The sequence below is a fragment of the Panulirus ornatus genome, chromosome 50 (assembly GCF_036320965.1).
Source record: "Panulirus ornatus isolate Po-2019 chromosome 50, ASM3632096v1, whole genome shotgun sequence".
Lineage (NCBI taxonomy): Eukaryota > Metazoa > Arthropoda > Malacostraca > Decapoda > Palinuridae > Panulirus > Panulirus ornatus.
This window is the reverse complement of record NC_092273.1, coordinates 4,433,490-4,453,642: the sequence shown is the minus strand read 5'-3', so window position 1 is coordinate 4,453,642 and position 20,153 is coordinate 4,433,490. Positions and strand designations below refer to the sequence as shown.

Sequence of the window (20,153 nt, the reverse complement as noted above, 5' to 3'; positions counted from 1 at the left end):
AGAGGGGGGAGGGGAGGGTGAGCAGGGGAGGCCCCACGATAGGATACCACGGATGGGGGGGGGGCTTGTTAGGACATCATGTGGGGGGGGTGAGGGAGTTGGTGACCAGGGCGGGGTCCACCAGGTGACTAGGACGGTCCTGCCCCCCACCAGGGCAGTATGACCTGGTGTGACAAGACGGGAGGTCCCAACTGGACACCAGCTTAGCCTGGCGTGGCTGGTGGAGTCCGGATGAACAGCGACAAAGTGCTACTACGTCGTTATAAAGCCAACCTGGGCATTCCTCATATACGGCAGCGGTGGACTGGAACCTTGGAGCAAGGCTGCCCCTGATGCTGCCTGGTAGGTGTGGCTCCCACGTGAGGCATCACATAAATGGAATCGTAAAGTTGGCCTACGTCAGAGGTATGCAGAGTGGCAGGGTCTCTACTGCAGGAAGCTCCAATCACGTCCGTGCCAAGGCCGAGCTTCAATTGAAATATAAGAAAGAGGCTGAAACATGAAGAGGAAAACTATTCAAAGAATTTCTGAGGGACAGGTCATAGGCGATAGGAGAGACACGAGGAAGCAGAGCGTTCTAATGCTTCGAGGTGTAGGGAAAGACATATCAAAACGCCCCTCCGTCGAGTTGCCAACGGCCGCACAGAAATTAGGTAACGCAATGGCTTTTTGAATTTCGAATTGTGACCACTTGTCTAAATATACAAAGACAAACCATATCGTTGATGGCATGGTTTGGCTATTAGCTGGAGCACACAAGCAGCCAGCTCTCGGAAGCAAAAACGCCAAGTAATATCTACCGAAGAGGGAAAGTGAATCAACAGTTTGACGTAGGGTAAGTGGGTCAAGTTGATGAGTCGAACTACTTTAGATTCGACTACATCAACTCCACACAGATAGACGTGTCCTATAACTTGGGTGTCCCTGGGGTGTGGGGTGTGGCGTGTATAGCTGTGGAGGAGTGTAGTATGTGGTAAAGAGGGAGCGGCCACCCGTGTAGGGCCCCCACCACAACCCAAGCTCTCCAGGTGTACGCATCTGGTCTGGTCTGCCCTAGCCTGGCCTGGCCACCAGCCGCCCAGACACGTAAGGACCAAGGTTGCTTGTGATGTGACGTCACCCCAACAACGGATCCCGCCGCCGGCCAGAATTACCTCACCCCAGGACTGTGGTCGGCCCACCTCACCCCTGGTCTGTATGTCGGTTGGTCCACCTCACCCCAGGTCTCTATGTCGGGCGGCCCACCTCAAAAACACATTCGTCCGAACCCTACAGTGAAAGTACTACCAAACCACCCCTGCAGCAGGCCAGGGGAGAGGTCAACATTGACAAGAGTCGACCAAGTACTCGTGGCTAGCTGCTCAACAAGGACCAACACGCTCAATATGTATCACAGTTCTCACGATGGTAGAGTTACACCATGACTACACTGGTGTGAAGACCACAGGTCATGGCAGGCCTACCAGCTGGTGCAGGTAGGTGAGGAGCGGTTGTGTCCCCTGGCCTAGTGTTACCCCTGCATCACACGACCTACTGGCAGCTCAGGGGGCGGCACTCACCCAGGGCGGCACTATGCAGTACACGAGTTAGGTCCTTCCCCTGTAGAAGATGCAGCTACTCCTACAGATACACACACAATGTGGCTCGTGGAGCGTCAGCCGTCACTGCCTCAAAATCCAGTGGCAGTATATATATATATTGGTTCCTTTACACACACACACTATGACTCGTGAAGCGTCGGCCGTCACTGCCTCAACTCAACACCAGTGGCAGCAGCGGTGCCCCGCCAGCACCCAAATCCAACCACACACTGCTGCCCTCCCGTCCCGCGCCACCCTCCCAGCCACGCACCCACACACGCGCACACCCACCTCCCTACCTATCTACCTATCTTACACCGTCACCCTTATATTTACCTCCAGGTCGCATTTCTCCAATCTACCGTTTCTTAAACATTTATGTCGAGTTTGGGGTTGTAATATAACTCCTCAAAATTACATCCTCCAACAACAGCATTCATTAAGGTCCTATGGGTGAACATTGAACTATAACCAATGAAGAACTTCACTAACACCAAGCCACATGCCATGATGTACCGGTCAACCAACTCCCACTCCATGATATCCAGTACAATGAATTATAAACCTATCATTACATATGTACCCAACAAGGATGGCAGCAGAGGAGGCCCCGGACAGCTCTCGACACCCCGTACCTCTACAGGCGGGTCCTCCAAGGTAATGCAAACGTCCTGTGGATACCCCCTCCCCACTTCATTTTAATAGCAGCCGACATGGCACAGGCAAAACTAAGCCACAACAGAAACCACGTCGGGTGATGAGATATGACAAAGATTAAAAAAGAAAATGATAAAAGGATTCATTTCTGTTCCACTTGACGCATTGAAGGTAGAATGGTACAGAAGAAAAAAATCCACATTCTCCAACTGAACGAGGGAAAGAAGGCATTATAACGGTCAATCCTCGAATGGATGGTCTTTACACACAAACTATGGGAAGAAGCCAGCTGCGTGCCGCTGAAATTAACGGGATCACTATTTCTTCTGGCTACAAAACACACTGCTCCAAATGGCCTTGATTACAAGAAAACCATTCAGATTAGAGCAATAAAGTTCATGGGTTTTAGATTCCAGTATCATGATCGCCTCCTACAGGATAGTCAGCAGCCCTCTCCTCCCCTCCGCTTCTCTGCCGGAGGGTTCCTGCTTGTCAACCAGCAACACCAAGGTTCTTGGTTCACGAGACACGACCCACAGAGATGAATCCTAGCGAACACTCGTAGTGTGGGTGAGGATCCGGCAACACACCATCCTGACACAGTCAACACACCACACCCTGTACGTATATACCAGTTCATTATGGTTTCCACTCGCCCATTACCTGGCTGGAAGCGAGCACTCCTCGCCTTGCCAACAGCGCTCGGCTCGCTTCTCTCTACCCTACGTGGTGGGTTCAGCCTCAACCAAAAGGTTCGGATGGAACAACTCGGACGTGGTATGGGAGCTGGGATGTATGAACGGGGACACCTTGGACGCGGCATGGGAGCTGGGATGAATGGAAGGGGACACCTGGGATATGTTGTGTGTGAAGTAGAACGTACGGGATGGGATTTTTTTTTTTTTTTTTTTTTTTTTTTTATACTTTGTCGCTGTCTCCCGCGTTTGCGAGGTAGCGCAAGGAAGCAGACGAAAGAAATGGCCCAACCCCCCCCCCCCCCCCATACACATGTACATACACACGTCCACACACGCAAATATACATACCTACACAGCTTTCCATGGTTTACCCCAGACGCTTCACATGCCTTGATTCAATCCACTGACAGCACGTCAAACCCTGTATACCACATCGCTCCAATTCACTCTATTCCTTGCCCTCCTTTCACCCTCCTGCATGTTCAGGCCCCGATCACACAAAATCTTTTTCACTCCATCTTTCCACCTCCAATTTGGTCTCCCTCTTCTCCTCGTTCCCTCCACCTCCGACACATATATCCTCTTGGTCAATCTTTCCTCACTCATTCTCTCCATGTGCCCAAACCATTTCAAAACACCCTCTTCTGCTCTCTCAACCACGCTCTTTTTATTTCCACACATCTCTCTTACCCTTACGTTACTTACTCGATCAAACCACCTCACACCACACATTGTCCTCAAACATCTCATTTCCAGCACATCCATCCTCCTGCGCACAACTCTATCCATAGCCCACGCCTCGCAACCATACAACATTGTTGGAACCACTATTCCTTCAAACATACCCATTTTTGCTTTCCGAGATAATGTTCTCGACTTCCACACATTTTTCAAGGCTCCCAAAATTTTCGCCCCCTCCCCCACCCTATGATCCACTTCCGCTTCCATGGTTCCATCCGCTGACAGATCCACTCCCAGATATCTAAAACACTTCACTTCCTCCAGTTTTTCTCCATTCAAACTCACCTCCCAATTGACTTGACCCTCAACTCTACTGTACCTAATAACCTTGCTCTTATTCACATTTACTCTTAACTTTCTTCTTCCACACACTTTACCAAACTCAGTCACCAGCTTCTGCAGTTTCTCACATGAATCAGCCACCAGCGCTGTATCATCAGCGAACAACAACTGACGGGATGGGATATCTGGGGATAATGCTGTGGGACCTGTGGTGTAGCCGGTAAGACATGCATACACAGAGTATCAAGACTTATATGGGTACTAGCACAAACATTATCATGGAGAGTGGAAACACGTCACATTAGGTATAACATGCTAAACAAATTACATTATTTGGCATTTACAACACACACACACACACACACACACACACACACACACACACACACACACACACACATATACAATGAGTATCAGTGTGTGTTTGGAACAGGACGCAGTACCCAAATATGTGCAGAAAAACATGCAAAGCCATATAAAGACATCAGGACACTTGGTAGCCATGGCAGCTCGACGAGAGGCGGATGTGTGAACAAGATTGCCGAATTTGGGTATGATAGTAAAATGGCGACATTCCGTTATCACATCATGGCATGCGTTCACATCATACACACACACACACACACACACACACACACACACACACACGAAGGCAGTGTGTATACGTGAAAGAATGTTAATGTTATTGGTGTAGGTGACACAGATCTCGCGATTATATTGAGAAGTGACGCAAGGTGACGTGGGATCCCTGGACCTGCAAGTAACACCATGAAGACTAGAGGTTCCCAGGCCGACTGGTCACCCGCGAGGCGCAGGACCACGGACCACAAAGAGAGAATGATAAAAACATATGACCTGAGACGAGATGGGGGGGGGGGGGGGAGAGAGACCAAGGCTGTCACAGGAGGTCATGCCTCAGGACAAAGGACCAGAGAATGAGGCAGGTCGACCCAACCACCCAGGTCGTCCAAGCTCCGGGTCAAGCGTCACGACCTTCACGGCCGAATAAGGAGGACCCCAAGTCGTCCACATAGAGCAGTCTGTCCTGCCCTCTGACCCCCAGCCTCTCCATCCCAAGCCAGAACCCTCTCCCCCCCCCAACCCCAGTCCAACCCCTCACGATAACTTCCCCACACCGACATGACTAGCACCACCCACCTACCTACCTGCCTACCCGCCCCGGCCCTACCCACCCCCTAAGTCCTCTCCCACCCCACCTGTCCTAACCTTCTCCCTTACTGCCCTCACCCCCCCCCTCCCCCCACCGCCCTACTTTACCACATCTCTCCCGCTCTGACCCCTCCTCCTCTCTTGCCTCCCTCACCCATCAAATCCACCACATACTAAACCATCGGATGAGTCCTCTCCCTAAGGCCCCGTCCTCTCCACAAGCCCCTATTCTTTCCCAGTTCCCTCCTGCCTAATACCAAGGTACAACATATGTGAATAGTTACCTCTCTATAATTCCCCACATCTGTACTGCACGGGGGAAAAAAAGTCCTGCACTCGCGGAGCCCCACCTCCAACTTTTTCTACCACGCATCCTCGCACTTGCATCCTCTCTTTCCTTCCGTCTAGGTGATCTTCTCTCCATCTCTCTCTTCCCCCCCGATTCCTGCCAGTCCACAGGCCCTTCACCCACTCCATCCAACCTTCTCTTTCCTCTAACACAGAGCTCACTCCCTCACACGTGTACAGAGGTTTGTTATGCATGACCTGTTGTCGCAAGCTTAAATACTAGTGCCTCCTCTGCATGAAGTCATCAACCACTTACTTTCTAAGTTATCTTTTCCAGTATTCTAAAGACCGCACTCGTCGGAGAAACCAGTCTGTAGTTCAGTACAACCTCGTTCCTTCCAGTCCCTTGGTACTTTACCTTCCTCCAGCCACATCATGGACAGTATTTTTTCCATCATATAAGGAGCAACTCCACCAGGACCTTGAGCCATATATGGCCAAGTCCCATAAGCAGTCTGTGTACGTCCTTCCTCGATATTTCGATGCGTCCCAAGGCATCTCACCCATTCCGTCTCCGAGACGCGTTCTAGTAATGCCACTTTCTGCTACACACCGCGTGCCGGGACGGGTCCTGGTGCACGCCACACTCCGATCTCCCGCGTCCCGGGACAGGTCCTGGTGGTGAGTGGAGCCACTCCCTGGTCGACCGCGTCCCGGGACAGATCTTGGTCACGGTGACGTCAGCCTCTGGTCGGCAGCGTCCTGGGATGGACGACAGACAACACCTGGACACCATAAGATAGACGAACCCTCGAATCAGGACAGTGGTCTGCGTTGTGGTAATCCCAGAATCCTGTTATGGGAGTCCCACAACCCTGGGATAGCTCGGACATCCCCTGGCCGATCCCAAAGATCTGGGGGAACAGCGGTGTTGGGAAGTCATGTCTGTGGCGCGCACTGTGTACCCTCGCTGCCACAAACCGAGACATACAACAGCCACTTCGACACAACAGAAACTTCAGTTCTGGCTAAGTCCATCGCCCGTCTGTCTCTCATCTTTTACACAACACCAAAAAAATTAATCAAGTTCGAATGATCGAAGAAACTTCGTTATCTAAATAACATTCCCGAGGCATTTCCCGTGGCAGAGCTTGCCGAGATGCCAGAGAAACACTGGACATCCTGATCAAGCAAGGGAAGGTCTTAACCCTGAGCAGCGAGGGTGTCTAGGTCATGGAAAAAAGCTCCCACATATTCCTAGAACAAAGCAGATGAAACTGCTTCGAGCCCCAGCCATGGCCACAGCCACCTCAAGGCTCGAAACTACAACTGAACCAATGACAATCCGACACCCAGTCCCGAAACTACAACTGAACCAATGCTGATCCGACACCCAAGCTCGAAACTACAACTGAACCATTCATGATCCGACACCCAGGCTCTAATATACAACTGAACCAATGACGATCCGACATCCCCAGCAGGTCATGAACTACACATCGAATGGTCGAATAAATTAAGGTATTGCATGAACCATTACTAACACCACAGTCAACAGAGTTTCACATAAGGCCTTCCACAACGGGACTCGCCACCGTGGGCCGAGCGAGACCGGTTCGCTCACAAAGGCCAGAACTTGACAATTCTAAACTATCAGTGTCTCCATGTTCATGTTCTGTCAGGTGGGTCCACACACACACATGTTCTCCGGGTGATTACACAACACATACACGACCCGCGAGCTCCAGTGGTGAATACTCCTCATATTCTGTAGTTAAATAATTATCATGACTTCCTAACTCCATAATGAAATCTGTTGCAGTGCACCTGCATGTGCTCACAAAATATTAATATCAATAATACTAATCTATCATTATCATTATCATGAAAAGAGGAAGATTAAATTGGGAGAGAAAAGGATGGAGTGAAAAAGATTTTGAGTGATCGGGTCCTGAACAAGCAGGAGGGTGAAATGCCTGCATGGGATGGAGGGAATTGGAACGATGTGGTATACAGGTGTCGACGTGTTGTTTAAGGATTGAACTAAGGCATTTGCAGAAGCCAGGGGGAACCAAGGGAAGGTCTGTGGAGCCTGGTTGTAGTTTCGGTGCATTACACATGACAGCTATAGAATGGTGGTGAGCGAAAGCGGCATTTCCTCGTCTTTCCCTGGCGCTAATTCACTAACGCAGGAAACGGTGGTCATGAAAAAAGTAAAAACAATACTGATAAACATTACAAAATCACCTGCAGATAAAAGCAGAAAACACAGAGTTGCAGACTAAATAAGTATTTATGTGTGCACATTTGTGCCTAACGAGTGTTTTCGTGTGAAAATGATACAAACGTAAGCAGTATACTTCACGTAAACAAGAGTTCGGTAAACCTCAGTTACTCGAGCATGTGCGAATATACTTCATGAACCATACAGAAGAAGCCTGTACGTTATACTTCGTGTGTCCAAGCGAGTGCCGCTGGCTTTAGATTTCAGAAATATAAGCATGTTCGGTATACTTCAAGTATATGGGCCACAGTGGTTTACTCCAGGTTTATAAGCAGGTGTGGTATACTTCATCAAGTATACTAGATCATGTCGAGGTGGCGGCATGACGTATCCCCCAGTGTAAACTTGGAGATGCTACCACCGGCAACTGGTCCCCACCAGCGGCGGCCGACATGACAAAAAGATTTCAATGCGGGTTGAGAAAGGGATCACACACACTCCCCCCCCCCCCCCCCCCCCCCCCCGAGCATCAACTGCCAGCCACCCGGCCAGAAAGCCAAACACGCCCATTCCATGGCCGGGGAAGACAAAGATTTCAACGCGGCGTGAAGGAAGGATCACAGACATCCCTCCCAAGATCCACCGACGACTGATCCTGAGCCAGCCAGCGGCCCTACCCTACACAGTGCAATCCACCAACCAACCACCAACGCCACTGCAACGTCTCTAACCAAGCGCACAGTCACAAACTAGGTCGACCCGTGACCCGAGGCGCCGCTGCTGCAACCATCATGATGCAATGCAACTTCTGGGAAAGGGGAGGGGAGGAGGGAGGGAGGGGGGAGGAGGAAGGGAGAGAAGGACGTCTGTTCTCTAGGCCACCAGCAGGAGCCAGTAAGTCTTCCTGGTTACCAGCGGGAAGCGTTAGTTCCTCCTGATCACCAGCAGGAGGCAGCAGGTCCTCCTGATCACCAGCAGGAGGCAACATGTCCTCCTGATCACCAGCAGGAGACTTCAGGTCCTCTTGATCACCAGCAGGAGGCAGCAGGTCCTAATCACCAGCAGGAGGCAGCAGGTCCTCCTAATCACCAGCAGGAGGCAGCAGGTCCTCCTAATCACCAGCAGGAGGCAGCAGGTCCTCCTAATCACCAGCAGGAGGCAGCAGGTCCTCCTAATCACCAGCAGGAGGCAGCAGGTCCTCCTAATCACCAGCAGGAGGCAACAGGTCCTCCTGATCACCAGCAGGTCCCCGTGATCAACAAGGTCTATGGGTCGGCCAACTTCATTCACTAGTTCTGTCACGTGACCCGAGGCGGCGAGAAACCGCCGAGCCAACAATGTGAAGGTCTGCAGGTGTCGGTGTCGAGCTGTGGGTCCTGCAAGCACACTGCTTCCCTGCTCCCCTCCCCTCCGATCACCTCCCCCTCCCAGCTCCCCCATGAATGAGGAATGCTGAGGCCGCACCTCCCCTCCCTCCAGCCCCCAACCCCGCATACCTAGCGCGCCACACCGCCCTCCGCACCACCGCTCCCCGCCCCTCCCCCACCGTCAATACCACACTGGGTCTATGATCAACCTGGCCGTCTTATCTTACAGTGCCGGTGTGTGTGTGGCGGGTCCCCATGAGGTCCCCGAGCCTAGCCTGCGTCCTGGGGGACAGTACTAACGGTGCAGGTGCAGGCTACCCATGACATACTACCAACTTGTTCTTGTCCACCTCCAGCAGCAGCAGCAGCAGCCAGCACCCTCCCTCACAAGGTCATGCCCCCCTACCCCAACCCCCTCCCCACCTGGAAAAAACCGGCACACCTGATTGTTGCCACACCATGCAGGGAGGGACAGCGGCTGTGTTGCATGGTTGTTCAGGGGACACCATATGACAGACACCCACCCCACCTCCTCAACCATCACCACCAGCGGCTGGTGTTCTCTACAACCATTTTGGGGCCATCTGGTACAACTCTCCCAGTGCTGCTGGTGGGACCTTGCTTTCAGGTGTGTGGCCCCTCCAACCCAGGCAATACCACCATGCTGCCAGGTGTGTGGGCCCCTCCCACCCAGGCAATACCACCATGCTGCCAGGTGTGTGGGCCCCTCCTACCCAGGCAATACCACCATGCTGCCAGGTGTGTGGCCCCTCCCACCCAGGTAATATCACCATGCTGCCAGGTGTGTGGGCCCCTCCCACCCAGGCAATACCACCATGCTGCTAGTTCTGATGCGTCATGTATGCCTCCCTGGAGCATTCCCTTTCTCGATTCCGTACGTTGATGGCAGCATTCCATGACGTGCGAGGCTCGCCATGACCACCAGCGCAACACCATACACAGTAACCAGTGTGTGTAAACACTAGGAGGACGCGTGGTACCCTAAGAACATTATCCTCAACGCATAAACGCCAACACAACGTCTAGTTCATGATGGCTAGGGTGACATACATGGTGTACACAGTGCATCGGTGACGGGGGAAGCACATCACAGAAATGAGCACACACTGTATTCTGTACTGACGACGAGACACCAGTTCAGCAACAGGGCTTCCTATGCGACACTTCATGGAATGCATGATCCAGGGCTACTTCCTCTCGCACAGCTGATGGTACATGTTGGTCATCTTATGACAAGGAAAATATTCCACTTTCTAGTCGCCCCACAGACACACTGGAAAGAGGTGCTGTTCTTCCCGGACCCGTTGCACTCTTAAGGCGAGATTCCAACCCAACCACAACCCTCTCACGATCACTTCCTGCACAGATGTACCGACGCCCACACTATCCACGGGAGAGTTGGTATGTCAATATGGTGACGAGGAGGTGGGTAGTGGGGAGCTAAGCTCTCCCTCCACCCCCTTACCAGCAGCAATGGCTGTAGGAACAAGGGGAGGCTGTGGGTGCGGCCCGTCCGTCAGCCGTTGCAGTAGCCGTTACAAAGAGCCTCTGTGCCCTCCACCCTGCCAGACACCCAGGATACTCGATTCCGGCGCCTCAGCGGAAACAAGAATAATGGATTGGCCAAGAGTTATGCTGGTGGTGCAAGGAGGCATGACACACGATGCCGGGCATGATGCTTGTCCTAACACTTGCCTCTCAGGGGCCACTGACGGATTCATACCACACGCCTCACTCACTCACAAGCCAACATTCCACTAACACAAGAGTATACAGAGCCGCTATCCTGTGTGACCAGGTTATCAGCACATTTATAGTCTAATTTCTATCCTCCACAGATGAGGTTAGGAGAGAACAATGAGCAGCAGCAGCTCTCCACTTCTTCCAGTGAACTAGATGACAGGAAACATGGAAGACATACCATACATTGTTGAGGTAAAATAAGCATGGAATTGCCATCTTCTTACACTGCAACACGACCATACTTGCTATACCCTCAAGGCCAGCAACACCACTAGTGTCTCACTGGGACGAGAACGAACGGAACGGTTTTACCATCATCTGTTTACACTGGTTACTAAGGGAAGTTTACCTGAGGCTAGTGGATGACGGGGAAGTCAAATCTCAGGTCACCAGGGGATACACTTCCTAGGGTCCTGCCACCACCCACCATCTGGGGTCTACCACCATATACTATCTGGAACCTGCCACCATCCACCACCTGGGTCTTGCCACCACCCACTATCTGGATCCCTAACCTGGCAACACCTCTCGGCTCGTCCCAGCCACACTACCTTGAACAACCTTCCTTTACTCACCCCCCCCCCCCCCCCGGGACCCCGCTAGCCTTATCGTGAATGGGCACACCCCCCCCCCCCCATTATCTAATGGGTCAGAATGATAGGATATAAATCACCGGTCATGAGGGGATCCCTGAGGGAGTGGACATACGGAGGCAATGGTTGAGACCAACCTGACTGGGAGAAGACAAATGGTGATGAGGAGCCAGGGACTTGGTGTGGCACACAGTCAATCGTCAAGTCTTGTGGGGCTGAGGGCGAAACCCGAGTCTTGCGCCGGTGCAGCAGACACCACCGCTAATAGGAACCACGACGACGAAACAGAAAACTGATACCTACAACATGGCGGCTGTGGTGGAGCAGGAAAGCTGTATTGGGTCACGGAAGCTTCGGCGGGGTAGTGTAGCTGTGGTGAGGTAGGGGAGCTCTAGTGGGACAGGGAAATTGTGGTAGGTCAGAGAAGCTGTGGCAGGGCAGGGAAGCTGTGGTAGAGTAGAGAAGAGCACCAGAAGCGAGGTACTCCCGCTGTAACTCTAGATGGGGCCGCGACCCCCCTCCTCCCCCTCACGGTACGCTCGTCCCGGTACATCGATAAAACGATACACCAGACTGTTGAGACCTGCAGGCTGCGACTTCCAACAGGCAGGTCGACCAACGACCGAACTCAGCAGCCTGGGTCCAGCCGGGGCTACGTGGATCACACATAGTAACAACACCCCCTTCCCCCACGCTCGTTATCTCAGGTGATAAATACGACACGTAGGCCCACCAGTCACTCAACACACTAGACTGTGACACATAGGAAAAAGAGTCTTGCGCATGTCGTCCATCAGTCTGGCCATACCCGAAACGTACCGTACTGGCAATGTTCCAGCAGCAGCCAACTCAACGCCTACCTCGTCGGGCAAGAGTCGAACACCACCAGCAGGTCTTCCCGGCGTCTTCCCAAGGTGTTCTCCAGGTCCCCCGCCCCCAAAAACTTACCAGGTCTTCCTCACGTCCTCGGCCGCCGTGCTCATCCCAAAGCTTCATCGTGGGCAGGGTGGCATCTCACAGTTTCTGAGCCACAATGTTGTCCAACTAGAATGTGGCGTTACCACACAACAATGTGTCAGTTCGTAAATTATGCAAGCGATGAAAAGTGTCATCGTCTATCTTCCATTCCTCGTCTTTCAGGCACTCCATAGCACCTGGTGACCTCCCTAATACCCTCCGTTACGCATGGTGACCTCCCTAATACCCTCCATTACGCCTGGTGACCGCCTTAATACCCTCCATTACGCCTGATGACCTCCCTAATACCCTCCATTACGTCTGGTGACCTCCCTAATACCCTCTGTTACGCCTGGTGACCTCCCTAATACCTTCCATTACGCCTGGTGACCTCCCTTCTACCATTTCTACACACACACAGGCCCTCTTCAACATGCCCCTCTAGGTCACACTCACTGGCGTTTTCCCTCTACTACTACCATCACACAGACCGAAGGAAGACCTGGACCATCACTCCCAGCTCCCACCCGGCACTACCATCCCATCACTCCCAGCTCCCACCCATCACTACCATCCCATCACTCCCAGCTCCCACCCGGCACTATCATCCCCTCACTAGCCTCCATTACCTTCCCATCACCACTCCAACCCTCCGTGCATTCCACTTGTAATCACGGTGTGTTCCGTGGGCAGCGGCGGACAGGCTGGTCCCCGCCGCCATCACAACTCAGCCTCACCGTCAGCCATAACTCATACGAGGGTGACAATATAACGCCGGCCACTCTACTAGAGGTCTTGCTAGACACACCAACAACATGGCGTCACTGAGGAGACCCCAGTCACAGCCAGGGCGTATCGAACGCAGGGAGACAGAGCTTCAGCTGCGTGTGAGCGTGCATGAACAGCTCGAGTTGATCACGGCAACGGTGAGCATGACAGACACGAGGGCCTGTGCGAGCCGCGCTGTCCTGCGGCGGCGCCAGGCTGGAGGGTGGCAGGGTAGGAGGAGGAAGCATCCTCTTCTCCTCATCACGAGTGGCCAGGGGCGGCACAGGCAACCCCCACGGCAGGCCTTCCCATCCCCCGCCTCACGACACTATCATCAGCAGACGAGCGACAGGTGCGGCTACGCCCATTATCCTCTACTACTGAAGATGAATGTAACGTTCCTCAAGACCTAATAACTGGCTAATTAAATGTTAACACAAGGCAAAAACAAGCGTATCTAAAGGGCCCAACACGTGCCGGGGCACCCAAGCCAGCCACACTCACCTCCAGGTTAGTGAGGCTGGGTTCCTCACACACACCACGACACTGTCTCGTCCTATAAGTGTTGATATCCAGTGAAGGGTAGTGTGCCAGTCATCAATACTCCTCACATCAGTGGAGAGATAACACTGGATATACACCTCACATCAGTGGAGGGTAATAACACTGGATATACACCTCACATCAGTGGAGGGTAATAACACTGGATATTTTGATTTGTGCCGCCGACCCCGGCATATTTACTGTGCATCCCATGCTCATCCTAGTGGCGGGTAAGACTCCTAAACAAATTCCTCACGCCCTTCCCCACGTACATCTACCACCAGCTTCAAACTCAATCGTTGGGGATTTTATCTCTGTTGATGAGGAAGACTTTAGCTTACCTCTCGTGAAGACTTTAGCTTACCTCTCGTGAAGACTTTAGCTTACCTACAAGTCGACATGTGTACGTTAATGATAACTTTATTTTTGCGACGATTCACAGTGTCTTACCGTCAAGCACCACTATACTGACCCTCACGCCCACCGCCACACGCTGGACGCCCACCACACAAGCATACCTGCAAAGATAAAAATAAACATTCTCATTTGGTCTACAACATTACAATATCATTCATCTTCCAACAATACCAGGAAACTCTGCCCAGCCACATGCAGATAGATCTCAGACCATCAAACACAATGGAAATGATACACTAAAACACCAGTTTTAAACAGACAATCGAGGACCTTTCCCCTATCTTTCACTCAACACTTTTCAATTTTCGCAGTGGCCTTTCAGTTTACACCTTCCAACCTTTCACAGTGGGTTTCCAGAACCACAATTCTAGTGGTAAGCACGCCAATGAACGGCCATACCGCGACTACCTTCATCAGTAGGGCAGAACGTACGAGGCAATCACTCCCTAACACCCCAGTCAGACTCAAACGATATACATAACACTGTATACTTTCACCCATCCTTCTTCACCACCACACACCAAGCTTGTGAACTGCGCCTGATCCTCTGGCACCAAACGTTTGTGTGAACATTTTCTGTAAACATGCTCTACTTACAAATTAATGTACGGTATTTACAAACGTTTCTGTTATCATCTGGTACTAACACCACGATGAAGGCTATTTACAAACGACTATGTAAATATCTGGCACTAACACCATGGTGTCCAGTGTCTACAGATGACAATGTACATTTATATCTAGAACATGATTCAAGGAACTTACGAAACTTTTGGGTAAAGGGCTCAGGTCAGCCTTCCCCCTGGTGAGACGGTCAGGAAGTGAGGACCCAACAGGTCAGCCAGTCTTCCCCTGGTAAGGCGGTCACAAACCGGGACTCCACCAGTGGAGGGTTAAGAGGACCAAGTCAGTGACGCTTGATAAATCCACCTCTAGCTCAGGATATAACTTCCCCCACAGCCATGTCAACGTACGGCATGGGAAACCACACCTATCACGGCCGAAGTCCCTGAAGGACTGTGCTTCTGAAGCGGTTGCACGAGGACCATCCCTAGCCGTTAGTTGCAGCAGACGCTACCCACCATGCAGGAACCATCTGCAAGAGGCAACGCCGTAGTTGCCGCTATCCAGCCCGCTTCTTGGAACCCTCCCCCCCAGCTGCCTTTTTGGAGCAGCGGCCTGGTGGGCGTGTAGGGCGAGGCACGGAGACGAAGGGCCTCGGTTCCAGGAAATTGACGATGTGGAGCATAACGAAAGACCGCCCCAGCCCACCAGTCGGCGTCAGACACCCGGCAACTTTCCTCTAGACTGCAACATCCCTGACGTCATACGTAAACTCCCTAGAGACCGAAGTCTTTTACTGCAGACAACAGTTCTCTCAGCGTTGAGGAACCAACCCTCGGACTGAGGACAAAGCCTCTAGGACGAGCACAACTCGAGATATTCTGGAATCCCTCAGCGACGAGTAGATCTGCTGCTGGGCTCTACTGATGGTGGAGATACGTCGACTTCCCCGACCCAGCACACCATCACTAGCACAGGAACACCTCCACACCAAACCTCATGCCAGCTCGGCCACTCGTACCTCGCAACTTTCACACCAAGAAGGCCTCTGTTTACAGCGAGTCTACACAGTTCTCGGAGGAGCACTATACACCACCGTAAAGCTACGTCGCCACTGTGATAACAACCAAATACCTGCAACACTGACCATCTATTTTGTTTATATCATCATGAGCCTGACCAGGTTCATGTCGTAAGTGTTCCTATGGAATGAGACGCTGCCCTCAATACTGTGTTCTCAGTCCAAGGCAACAAGCCTCTCTCGCCTCCCATAGGCGTCGGGCGTGGGAAGACATGCATTGGTGGGTGGTGGGCGTGGGAAGACGGATGTTATGGTGGGCGTGGGAAGACGGATGTAGTGGTGGGCGTGAGGGCAACACTAAGTAAGAGCACCGCAAAACTTTCTTATTGTGATGCATGACGTGTGCGTCTTGGCCCAAGGGATGACGTATTTCTGAGAGGCATGACAGATACGTGTGTGTGTGTATGTGTGTGTGTGTGTGTGTGTGTGTGTGTGTGTGTGTGTGTGTGTGTGTGTGTGTGTGTGTGTGTGTGTTTCGGATGGGGATCTTGACAAATGACACAAAGTCCTTGAAATCATCAGTTAAGCACATTTCAAGACCTTTCCAAGTCATTCTAAGGTCAATACTTAGGTTACCTTACACTCTTGATTTCCTTGATAGTTCACACCAATAAACTGCCAAAAATATCAAATAACATGCAAACGTATCAATATGAAATTAAATACATCTTACACCACAATGTACTAATATGAAAAATTAATAAAGTTTTTTTTTTCAAACTGCCTAGCTGTGTGTGGTGTTCTTGACACCAACGTTGGAGAATCATTTCAGCAAATATCTTCGACCCTTCAGATTTCTCTTTATCTTGTAATTCCACAACCTTCAACTCCAGACCTCCTCTCCTTCAGTCTTTGTCTCATTGCATCAAACATTGTGATGGAGTCTGCCATGTTCCCCCACGTCTCTCCCCCTCGGCCAACTTGTCGACATCCTCACCATGACTTCCATACGTCTCCCAAGAGTTTTTTTTTCTTCGTTCCTCCTTCACTAGTTCTAATTCTTCCTCATTTGCTCTTTTGGTTATCTTCCAGACGGGGTCTAATAACTGGATCTTGCAGCTGCAACCAAGTTCAAACAGCTGCTTTGTGATGGACACACCAGAGACTCCTCCCAAGAGTGACGTAATGACGCCCTGGTTTAAGTGCAACTGAAGTATCCTGCAGCAGGTTGCAGACCTCAAACGTCTTTGTTTCGTGAAAAGCCTCGATCGACCCGTCTTCTGACCTGGGGATAAGGGAAGGGGTCCTCCTACACTCACAGCTCACAACGCAAGGTAGCCTAGCCTTTCACCTCCTCAAGTAGCAATGCCCCTATTTGTGGTCCTGGTGAGCAAGGCTCAAACTCTGACGACGCCACGTCCCAGGCTCATGCACCCAACGCATCATCAGATTGCAGGATAATGGTTTCCCCCTACGGCAACATTCAAGCAATCTTTGTCGAAGTCCGTCGCTTTCGGCTGGCTGATGGCGGCTTTTCTGAGGGAGTTTTCTCACCGGAGAATCTTCCCTCATGCCAGCATCCGCATCACTGTGTTAATGCTGGCATGAGGGCAGATTCTATGGTAAATGTTATTTTGTTTATTCCAAAAAAGGATTTCCAGACGCTCCTTTTTGACGAGAAGTTTGAGTAAAGTCCTGATCGTACAGCTGCCGACCTTCAACTAATGCAAACCACCAGCCTGACCTGCAGGTTCATTCAGGATCATCTCTAGAAACTTATAGTGTGTGTGGAGAGGAGGGGTCGTGTGGAGAGAAGGGATCGTGAGGGTGTTTGTGTGTGGAGAGGAGGAGAGGGGTTAAATGTATTGAGGGAAAGCGTCATGACAGTGTGTTTGTAGGGCACGGGTCCTGACTGTGTGTGGAGGGAGGAGGTCACAATGGGAGCAAGTCAGTTGTGTGTAAACTAGACATTACACTTTATATGTGTTTGCATAAACTCAACAGGTGCGTGCGTGTGTGTGTGTGTGTGTGTGTGTGTGTGTGTGTGTGTTCCGATCCAACACTAAGGCCGGAAGTGATGTTGAGGAAGCAAAGCGACTGTGGCCGAGTTCCTCCAAGTGTAAACTCCCCCCCCCCCCCCCCCCCCCCCCCTTTACCACCATACACCACACCTAAGGTAGGTAGGTAGGTAGTGATACAGACCCTGTATCAGGCAATGAGTAACGTAAGTGATGATTCATGATGGTTAATTCCCTCCATGAAACACTGTGTAGAATACAAAGCTGATGTAGGGCCCATATGACCCCTTCTGGTGTCGAATACAAAACAGATGTAGGTCCTACAGGACTCCACTTTGTGTGGAATACAAGACGGGTGCAGGGCCACATGACGCCGCCAACCGTGGAGCAGACTAGGGGAGGCCACACAGCCCCTTGTTATGACAGATGGGTTCGACATGTGATGACCGGGAGGAACTTAGCAGGGGGGTCCCATGTGTGTCAACTGGGGCAGCCGGAGGTCTGGGGAGAAGGCACGGGTGCTGGAGTGTCGTGGAAGAAGGAATGGGTTGCTGGGGTGTTTGTGAAGCTTGTACGGAATGCTGGGATGGCTGTGGAACAGAAAAGGGGTGAAAAAGGGTGCTGGGGTGTTTGTGGGACAGATACAGTGGGTGCACCTGATAAGATCATCAGAGGTTGTGGAAGAGGTAGGACGGCGGGGAGGCATGCGACTCCAGACGAGGCGCCTCGGTGGTGTCACGGCGTGAAATAAACACGCAGGAGCCGTGGTTCGTGACTAGCAGACAGGAAGTGGGGCCACCGCCCCAGCAGGAGGTCCCACAAGAAGGCCCTCAGTGGCGGCAAGAGGCCACCACCCCAGCAGGAGGGCCCACAAGGAGGCCTTCACTGGTGGCATGCGGCCACCACCCCTGCAGGAGGCCCACACAGAGGCCCTCTCTGGCGGGCGCTGTGAAGACGGACCTCAGGGATGTAGGGATGTCAGGGGGACAGCAGGGGGACGCAACGCTTATCATTAGCTAATTTCTGCTAATCACCGACACGACGGGTGGTCCCACACCATGCCAGGACCCTAAGCGTTGTGGGTCACGACCATACAGTAGCTCCACACGGGTCACAGGACAGAACAACATCTACCTCCACATACTGACAAGTGTCGCACGTATTAGTCTCAAGAAGAAAGAAACCTGCTCACTGGGAATACCTTCGCCTTCAGTGTAGCAGGGTAAGGAGTGCCTGCCCTTCCCTAACCTGCAGGATAACCTGGCAAATGACTTCCCACATACGGCGCATGACTGTATGCACCTGATCCCGCAAATGTGACTGTGAGCAATGCCCGGCCTTACACTTACGGCTGGTCAAGAACTGCTCAGTCAGGCACCAACTTCACCAAGACAACTTTTCAACATTCTTCTTGCCACACACAGAAGCAAGCACCTGGCCATGAGCATCAGCATGGCAACTGGCAGCCGGAACTAGACGTGCGACGTGAGCCAGGTCTCTCCCCCCCACAGCATGTCCAGCAGCGCCTCATCAATGCGGACGGGATGCCAGCCACCACCCCAGCAGGCTTCCAGGCCACCATTGTAAGCAGCGACCCATTACTAATGCCAACCTAACATGACCACATTATGCGGCACGGGGCGACCTACGTTACGAGAATTAATGACATCAGTTCCTAACTGGTAAACAAGTCGCCGTCAGACACTGTACCAAACCAGAAGACCAAGGGAATCACCGTGGCAGCTCTGATGACGACTGACATACCCGACGGTGCACAGGACGTGTCCACACTGACTACGACATGGCTGCCCCTGGTCCAGGCTCAGGTCTTCCTAACCAGAAGAAAAAAAAAAAAAAGGGTCTACTGCTGCACACAGCGCAGCTCAGCATGTAGCCGGCCATACAACACACAACCCGGGTTCACAACAGTAACACAACAGCAACTTTACAGGAACACTGAAATTGCCACCGATAACGCGAGACGCTACACTGGCAACAACACACGAACGATACGACAATAAGTTGCCTCATCCTCACACGAACGGTACAGAACAATAGCTGTGCAACAGCCAGGCAGCAGCTGCACCAGCATGATGGGCCACCAGGCAGACGCTGCCGACACCGACATAAACAACAACAGGAGGGAGGGGAGAGGATGACCCTGTATAGCCACCCACTCGATGCCTTGGTCACCCTCCCCCAACATGTTGACTCAACCAGGAGTCTCCTACCCGACGTCCACTCAACGGACCCCAGGAAAGGGCCGGGCCACTTACGGCCCCCACTAAACGGCCGGGCCACTCACGGTCCCCACAAGGCGGATGGGCCACTCAGGGCCTCTATCAGACGGCCAGGCCACTCACGGTCCCCACAAGAAGGACAGGTCACTCACGGATATATATATATATATATATATATATATATATATATATATATATATATATATATACATATATATATATACACACACAGCATCCCCCACACCCGTGTATAAGAGAACG

General features: G+C 51.9%; 1 protein-coding gene across 19 annotated transcripts in view; it reads right to left on the bottom strand.

Annotated features, from left to right (window-relative positions):
• Positions 1–20,153, bottom strand: part of kst (spectrin beta chain, non-erythrocytic 5 kst) — a 281,464-nt gene that overhangs the window by 167,061 nt on the left and 94,250 nt on the right. The window contains exon 1 of one of the 19 annotated variants that reach the window (XM_071691177.1): positions 14,083–14,145. The exons of 17 other annotated variants lie outside the window; for them this stretch is intronic. The gene's annotated coding sequence lies outside the window, so the exon portion shown is untranslated. Of the gene's footprint in view, positions 1–1,559; positions 1,813–14,082; positions 14,146–20,153 lie in introns of those variants that run through there. One more of the 19 variants, XM_071691176.1, reaches the window with a different exon arrangement.